General features: G+C 52.4%; 2 non-coding genes across 2 annotated transcripts; both read right to left on the bottom strand.

Annotated features, from left to right (window-relative positions):
- Window positions 1-21: 21 nt before the first annotated feature.
- LOC121858759 lies at window positions 22-185 on the bottom strand. Its single transcript, XR_006087506.1, has one exon. It is a non-coding gene; the product is annotated as a 5.8S ribosomal RNA (ribosomal RNA).
- A 396-nt stretch (window positions 186-581) lies between these two features.
- On the bottom strand, window positions 582-2,453 carry LOC121858761. The gene has a single exon (XR_006087507.1). It is a non-coding gene; the product is annotated as a small subunit ribosomal RNA (ribosomal RNA).
- Between the last annotated feature and the right edge of the window lie 3,813 nt (window positions 2,454-6,266).

The following is a 6,266-nucleotide window of genomic DNA, read 5'->3' as shown; positions in this document are numbered from 1 at the left end:
CAACAGATGGATGTATATTTCCGACCCTCGTAGAGGAGTGGCGGCGACAAGCTCATATGGCTGCCGCCGCCGCAATATGCGTTCAACTTGTCGATGTATCTGGTATTCTTGCGATTCACATACCGACACGCAGTTTGCTGCGGTCTTCATCGACCCACGAGCCGAGTGATCCCCCGTTAAGAGTTGTGTATTTGCCATTTGGTCTTTTTGCGACTAACCATCACAGGTCGAGTCTCAATGAAAGGGTTTGACAGACATAGCCCAAGTTTGTGGTTTGGGTTTGGCCGGACGACTTGTTGTTGTTTTTTGACCCTTGAATTTCACTCTTTTTGGGTCAAGAGGCTTATTCGCCGGTAGTAAGGAACGGACGGGCAGCCGTCCAAAGCCCCGTCCGTCCTCCTCCTCCGGTCTTCGCGCTCTCGCCCGAGTGTGGTCCACCTACAGCGTGGTGGTACCTATTTTTGGTGCGGGGGCCGGGATTGTCCTCTTTCGCTGCTGGAGTTGCCAGAGCAGAGCCCGAGACCGCCCAAATCAGGAGAGTAGTAGTAGTTTTAAGAGCGCCCCGTTCTCTTTCTCTCTGTTAATGATCCTTCCGCAGGTTCACCTACGGAAACCTTGTTACGACTTTTACTTCCTCTAAATGATCAAGTTTGGACATCTTTCCGTCAGCTCGAGGCGACGACCCCAGAAAACCCTCGCGGGCAACGGGGCCGACAATCCAAGAGCGCCAGTCCGAAGGCCTCACTAAATCATTCAATCGGTAGTAGCGACGGGCGGTGTGTACAAAGGGCAGGGACGTAGTCAGCGCAAGCTGATGACTTGCACTTACTGGGAATTCCTCGTTCATGGGAAACAATTGCAAGCCCCAATCCCTATCAAGAAAGGCTTTGAACGGGTTACCCGCTCCTCTCGGAGGGGGAAAACTCGTTGATCCCTTCAGTGTAGCGCGCGTGCGGCCCAGAACATCTAAGGGCATCACAGACCTGTTATTGCTCAATCTCGTGCGGCTAGAATTGCCGCTTATCCCTCTAAGAAGAAGTTGCGAACTGGACACCATTTTCTGGAGATCCGTCGACTACTTAGTAGGCCAGAGTCTCGTTCGTTATCGGAATTAACCAGACAAATCGCTCCACCAACTAAGAACGGCCATGCACCACCACCCACCGAATCGAGAAAGAGCTCTCAATCTGTCAATCCTTCCGGTGTCTGGGCCTGGTGAGGTTTCCCGTGTTGAGTCAAATTAAGCCGCAGGCTCCACTCCTGGTGGTGCCCTTCCGTCAATTCCTTTAAGTTTCAGCTTTGCAACCATACTTCCCCCGGAACCCAAAGACTTTGGTTTCCCGGAAGCTGCCCGCCGGGTCATGGGAATAACGCCGGCGGATCGCTAGTTGGCATCGTTTATGGTTAGAACTAGGGCGGTATCTGATCGCCTTCGAACCTCTAACTTTCGTTCTTGATTAATGAAAACATCCTTGGCAAATGCTTTCGCAGTCGGTTCGTCTTATGCGACGGTCCAAGATTTCACCTCTAGCGTCGCAATACGAATGCCCCCGCCTGTTCCGATTAGTCATTACCTCTGGTTCCGAAAACCAACAAAATAGAACCGAGGTCCTATTCCATTATTCCATGCATCACCATTCGGGCCATTCAAATAGCCTGCTCTGAGCACTCTAATTTTTTCAAAGTAAACTCTCCGGCCACTCGGGACACTCGACAAAGAGCATCCCGTGCGAGCCGGCGGGGCGGCTGTTCGGAGCGTGACAGTAAACACCGGGTGGTGCACCGTCAGTCCGGAACTGAGATTCAACTACGAGCTTTTTAACCGCAACAACTTTAATATACGCTATTGGAGCTGGAATTACCGCGGCTGCTGGCACCAGACTTGCCCTCCAATGGATACTCGTTAAAGGATTTAAAGTGTACTCATTCCGATTGCGAGGCCTCGGATGAGACTCACATCGTTATTTTTCGTCACTACCTCCCCGTGCCGGGAGTGGGTAATTTGCGTGCCTGCTGCCTTCCTTAGATGTGGTAGCCGTTTCTCAGGCTCCCTCTCCGGAATCGAACCCTGATTCCCCGTTACCCGTTATAGCCATTGTAGGCGCATAACCTACAATCGAAAGCTGATAAGGCAGACACTTGAAAGAAGCGGCGCCGGTGCGGAGACCGTGCGCTCAGCCCGAAGTTATTCAGATTCACCACAGGTGGGTTACGGACCGGGGCCCGACCAGTTTTGAACTAATAAAAGCGCTCTTCCCTTGCGGTCAGAGACCAATTGCATGTATTAGCTCTAGAATTGCCACAGTTATCCAAGTAAGTGGGTTTACAGATCCAATGAAACATAGCTGATTTAATGAGCCATTCGCGGTTTCGCCTTAAATCGGCTTGTACTTACACATGCATGGCTTAATCTTTGAGACAAGCATATGACTACTGGCAGGATCAACCAGGTAGCTGCTGCTGTTGGCGGCGCCTATCACGGCGGCCAAAATAGTGAGATTGAGAGAGAGGCAGAAGACATTGGGCGAGGGACCGCACGTTGGCCTTAGAGAAATAGCAAACCAGATGATCAGATCTAACTGCACCTTCTCTTGCTATCCTCGGCGCCGGCAGCGCCACCGTGTGTGCCAATCTCCTCCCTTATCCGCTCCTCTTTGCCCCAGCTCCAGCGAGGCAGCCGACATTGGGCGAGGGACCGCACGTTGGCGAATCTCCTCCCTTATCCGCTCCTCTTCTCTTTGCCCCAGCGAGGCAGAAGACATTGGGCGAGGGACCGCACGTTGGCCTTAGAGAAATAGCAAACCAGATGATCAGATCAAACTGCACCTTCTCTCGCTATCCTCGGCGCCGGCAGCGCCACCGTGTGTGCCAATCTCCTCCCTTATCCTCTCCTCTTCTCTTTGCCCCAGCGAGGCAGCCGACATTGGGCGAGGGACCGCACGTTGGCCTTAGAGAAATAGCAAACCAGATGATCAGATCAAACTGCACCTTCGCTTGCTATCCTCGGCGCCGGCAGCGCCACCGTGTGTGCCAATCTCCTCCCTTATCCGCTCCTCTCCTCTTTACCCAGCTCCAGCGAGGCAGCCGACATTGGGCGAGGGACCGCACGTTGGCCAATCTCCTCCCTTATCCGCTCCTCTTCTCTTCTCTTTGCCCCAGCGAGGCATAAGACATTGGGCGAGGGACCGCACATTGGCCCATCTCCTCCTCTCTCTCTTTCTCTTACTGTTTGTGGGGACGTGGGCTCATGAGCGCCATCGTCGCCCAATATTGGTTAGGTTGTGTATTTCACGGGTGGGAACCGCCATCATCGTTGTTAGGTGATGGGGTAACCCAACGTGTGCTTTGACGAGTTTTGGCTGCTAAACTCTCTTTTTAGTATACTCGGCTCCCAGACTGCGCCCTGGTCGTGTTGAACCATGAGCGTTGTCTATGCACATTTAGGGTAGCCGTTTGCGCGTGGAATAGTGCAATGAATCTCGGTCAAGAGACGGTTGGGCGCTGCATTGAAGGCCGGCACAGACGCGAAGACGGGGTGATCAGCCAACGCAAGTCCGCTAAGTTGGGCAGACAGCAAGGCGAAGGGGAGCCCGGACTGAAAGGCCGCAGCATATGCTGTGAAGGAAACTAGTAGGGTGGCGACGTGTGCGCCGAGAGAGAGACGGGGTAAATAATGTCCAAACGGAAGAGAGACCTGGCAAGTGTAATTGATAGAGCGCGAGCCTACTCGCCATAAGCCCGCTCCACTGCCATTCCTCTGATCCAATGAGACTAAAATCTCTCTCCTTCTGCTCCAGCCATTGCATGGCAGGGAAGCGACGGCAATTTTGGTTGTTGTTTTGAATGCCGCGCTTTGCTTCACAGAGGCGCTCCGCTGGGGGGCGGAAGATATTTCACACCGAATATGTGTGTGAAGGCACCCTCTCCCCTTAATATAGTGAAATAGTGCAATCCAGCATACAAGGTCGGACGATAGGACATTCACCGTACCGCACCTCGAGAGTGGATGTTGTTTGTTGGGTAAGGTTAAAACCGGACTGTTCGCAGACAGCCGAATAACCCGGTTCCGGACTAATTGGTGGATGCAACATCATGATGATGCTGCTGTCGCGGAAACCGCAGTGGCGACGTGAGAGAGTAATAATGTTCAATAGGGAGAGCGACCTGGCTAGTGTAATTGATAGATCGCGAGCCTACTCGCCATTAGCCCGCTCCACTGCCATTCCTCTGACCCAATGAGACTATTCTCTCTCTCGCTCTCCTTCTGCTCCAGCCATTGCAGGGCAGGGAGAGGAAATCGACGGCAATTTTGGTTGTTGTTTTTGAATGCCGCGTTTTGCTTCGCAGAGGCGCCGAAGCGCTCCGCTGGGGGGCGGAAGATATTTCACATCGAATATGTGTGTGAAGGCACCCTCTCCCCTTAATATAGTGAAATAGTGCAATCCAGCATACAAGAGCGGACGATAGGACAGTCACCGTACCGCACCTCGAGAGTGGAAGTTGTTTGATCGTTTGTTAGGCAAGGTTAAAACCTGACTGTTCGCGAACAGCCGAATAACCCGGTTCCGGACTTACAATAGACGCAACATCATGATGCTGCTGCTGTCGCGGAAACCGTGGTGGCGACGTGCGCGCCGAGAGAGTAATAATGTTCAATTGGGAGACAGACCTGGCTAGTGAAATTCATAGATCGCGCTCCACTGCCATTCCTCTGACCCCATGAGACTATTTTCTCTCTCTCTTCTTCTGCTGCTGCTGCTCCTGCCATTGCAGGGCAGGGAAGGGAAAGCGACGGCTTTGGTTGTTGTTTTGAATGCCGCGCTTTGCTTCGCAGAGCGCCAGCGCGCTCCGCTGGGGGCGGAAGATATTCCCACACCGAATAGGTGTGTGAAGGCACCCTCTCCCCTTAATATAGTGAAATAGTGCAATCCAGCATACAAGAGCCCGGACGATAGGACAGTCACCGTACCGCACCTCGAGTGGAAGTTGTTTGATCGTTTGTTAGGCAAGGTTAAAACCCGACTGTTCGCGAACAGCCGAATAACCCGGTTCGGACTTACAATAGACACATCTTGATGCTGCTGCTGTGGCATGAGCGTGGTGGCGACATTGATAACGCCGAGGAGGAAGTAATAATGTTCAATTGGGAGACAGACCTGGCTAGTGGGGAATTCATAGATCGCGCGCTCTGCCATTCCTCTGACCCCATGAGACTATTTTCTCTCTCTCTTCTTCTGCTGCTGCTGCTCTAAGCCATTGCAGGGCAGGAAGGGAAAGCGACGGCAACTTTGGTTGTTGTTTTGAATGCCGCTTTTGCTTCGCAGAGGCGCCGAAGCGCTTTCCGCTGGGGGCGGAAGATATTCCACACCGAATAGGTGTGTGAAGGCACCCTCTCCCCTTAATATAGTGAAATAGTGCAATCCAGCATACAAGAGGCGGACGATAGGACAGTCGCAGTACCGCACCTCGAGTGGAAGTTGTTTTGATCGTTTACATTGGAAGCAGGAACCGACTGTTCGCGAACAGCCGAATAACCCGGTTCGGACTTACAATAGACGCAACATCATGATGCTGCTGCTGTCGCGGAAACCGTGGTGGCGACGTGATGCGCCGAGAGTAATAATGTTCAATTGGGAGACAGACCTGGCTAGTGAAATTCATAGATCGCGCTCCACTGCCATTCCTCTGACCCCATGAGACTATTTTCTCTCTCTCTTCTTGCTGCTGCTGCTCCAGCCATTGCAGGGCAGGGAAGGGAAAGCGACGGCAATTTTGGTTGTTGTTTTTGAATGCCGCGCTTTGCTTCGCAGAGGCGCCGAAGCGCTCCGCTGGGGGGCGGAAGATATTTCACACCGAATATGTGTGCGAAGGCACCCTCTCCCCTTAATATAGTGAAATAGTGCAATCGAACATATAAGGGCGGACGTTTTCATCACCGTCTCCCACTCGGTGTGTGTGCAGATTCTCGGATCATTTTGTAAAGTATGCTCGACCCCCGATTGACTTTGACGGTCTCCCATTCGGGTGTGCAAGTTTCTGTAGTATGCTATTAAATCGACCCCCGATTGACTTTGACTGTCTCCCATTCGGGTGTGAAAGTTTCTGTAGTATGCTATCAAATCGACCCCCGATTGACTTTGACGGTCTCCCATTCGGGTGTGCAAGTTTCTGTAGTATGCTATTAAATCGACCCCCGATTGACTTTGAAGGTCTCCCATTCGGGTGTGCAAGTTTCTGTAGTATGCTATTAAATCGACCCCCGATTG

This window comes from Homarus americanus, unplaced genomic scaffold (assembly GCF_018991925.1).
Source record: "Homarus americanus isolate GMGI-L3 unplaced genomic scaffold, GMGI_Hamer_2.0 scaffold8770, whole genome shotgun sequence".
Taxonomy (NCBI): domain Eukaryota; kingdom Metazoa; phylum Arthropoda; class Malacostraca; order Decapoda; family Nephropidae; genus Homarus; species Homarus americanus.
This window is presented reverse-complemented; position numbering and strand designations above follow the sequence as displayed.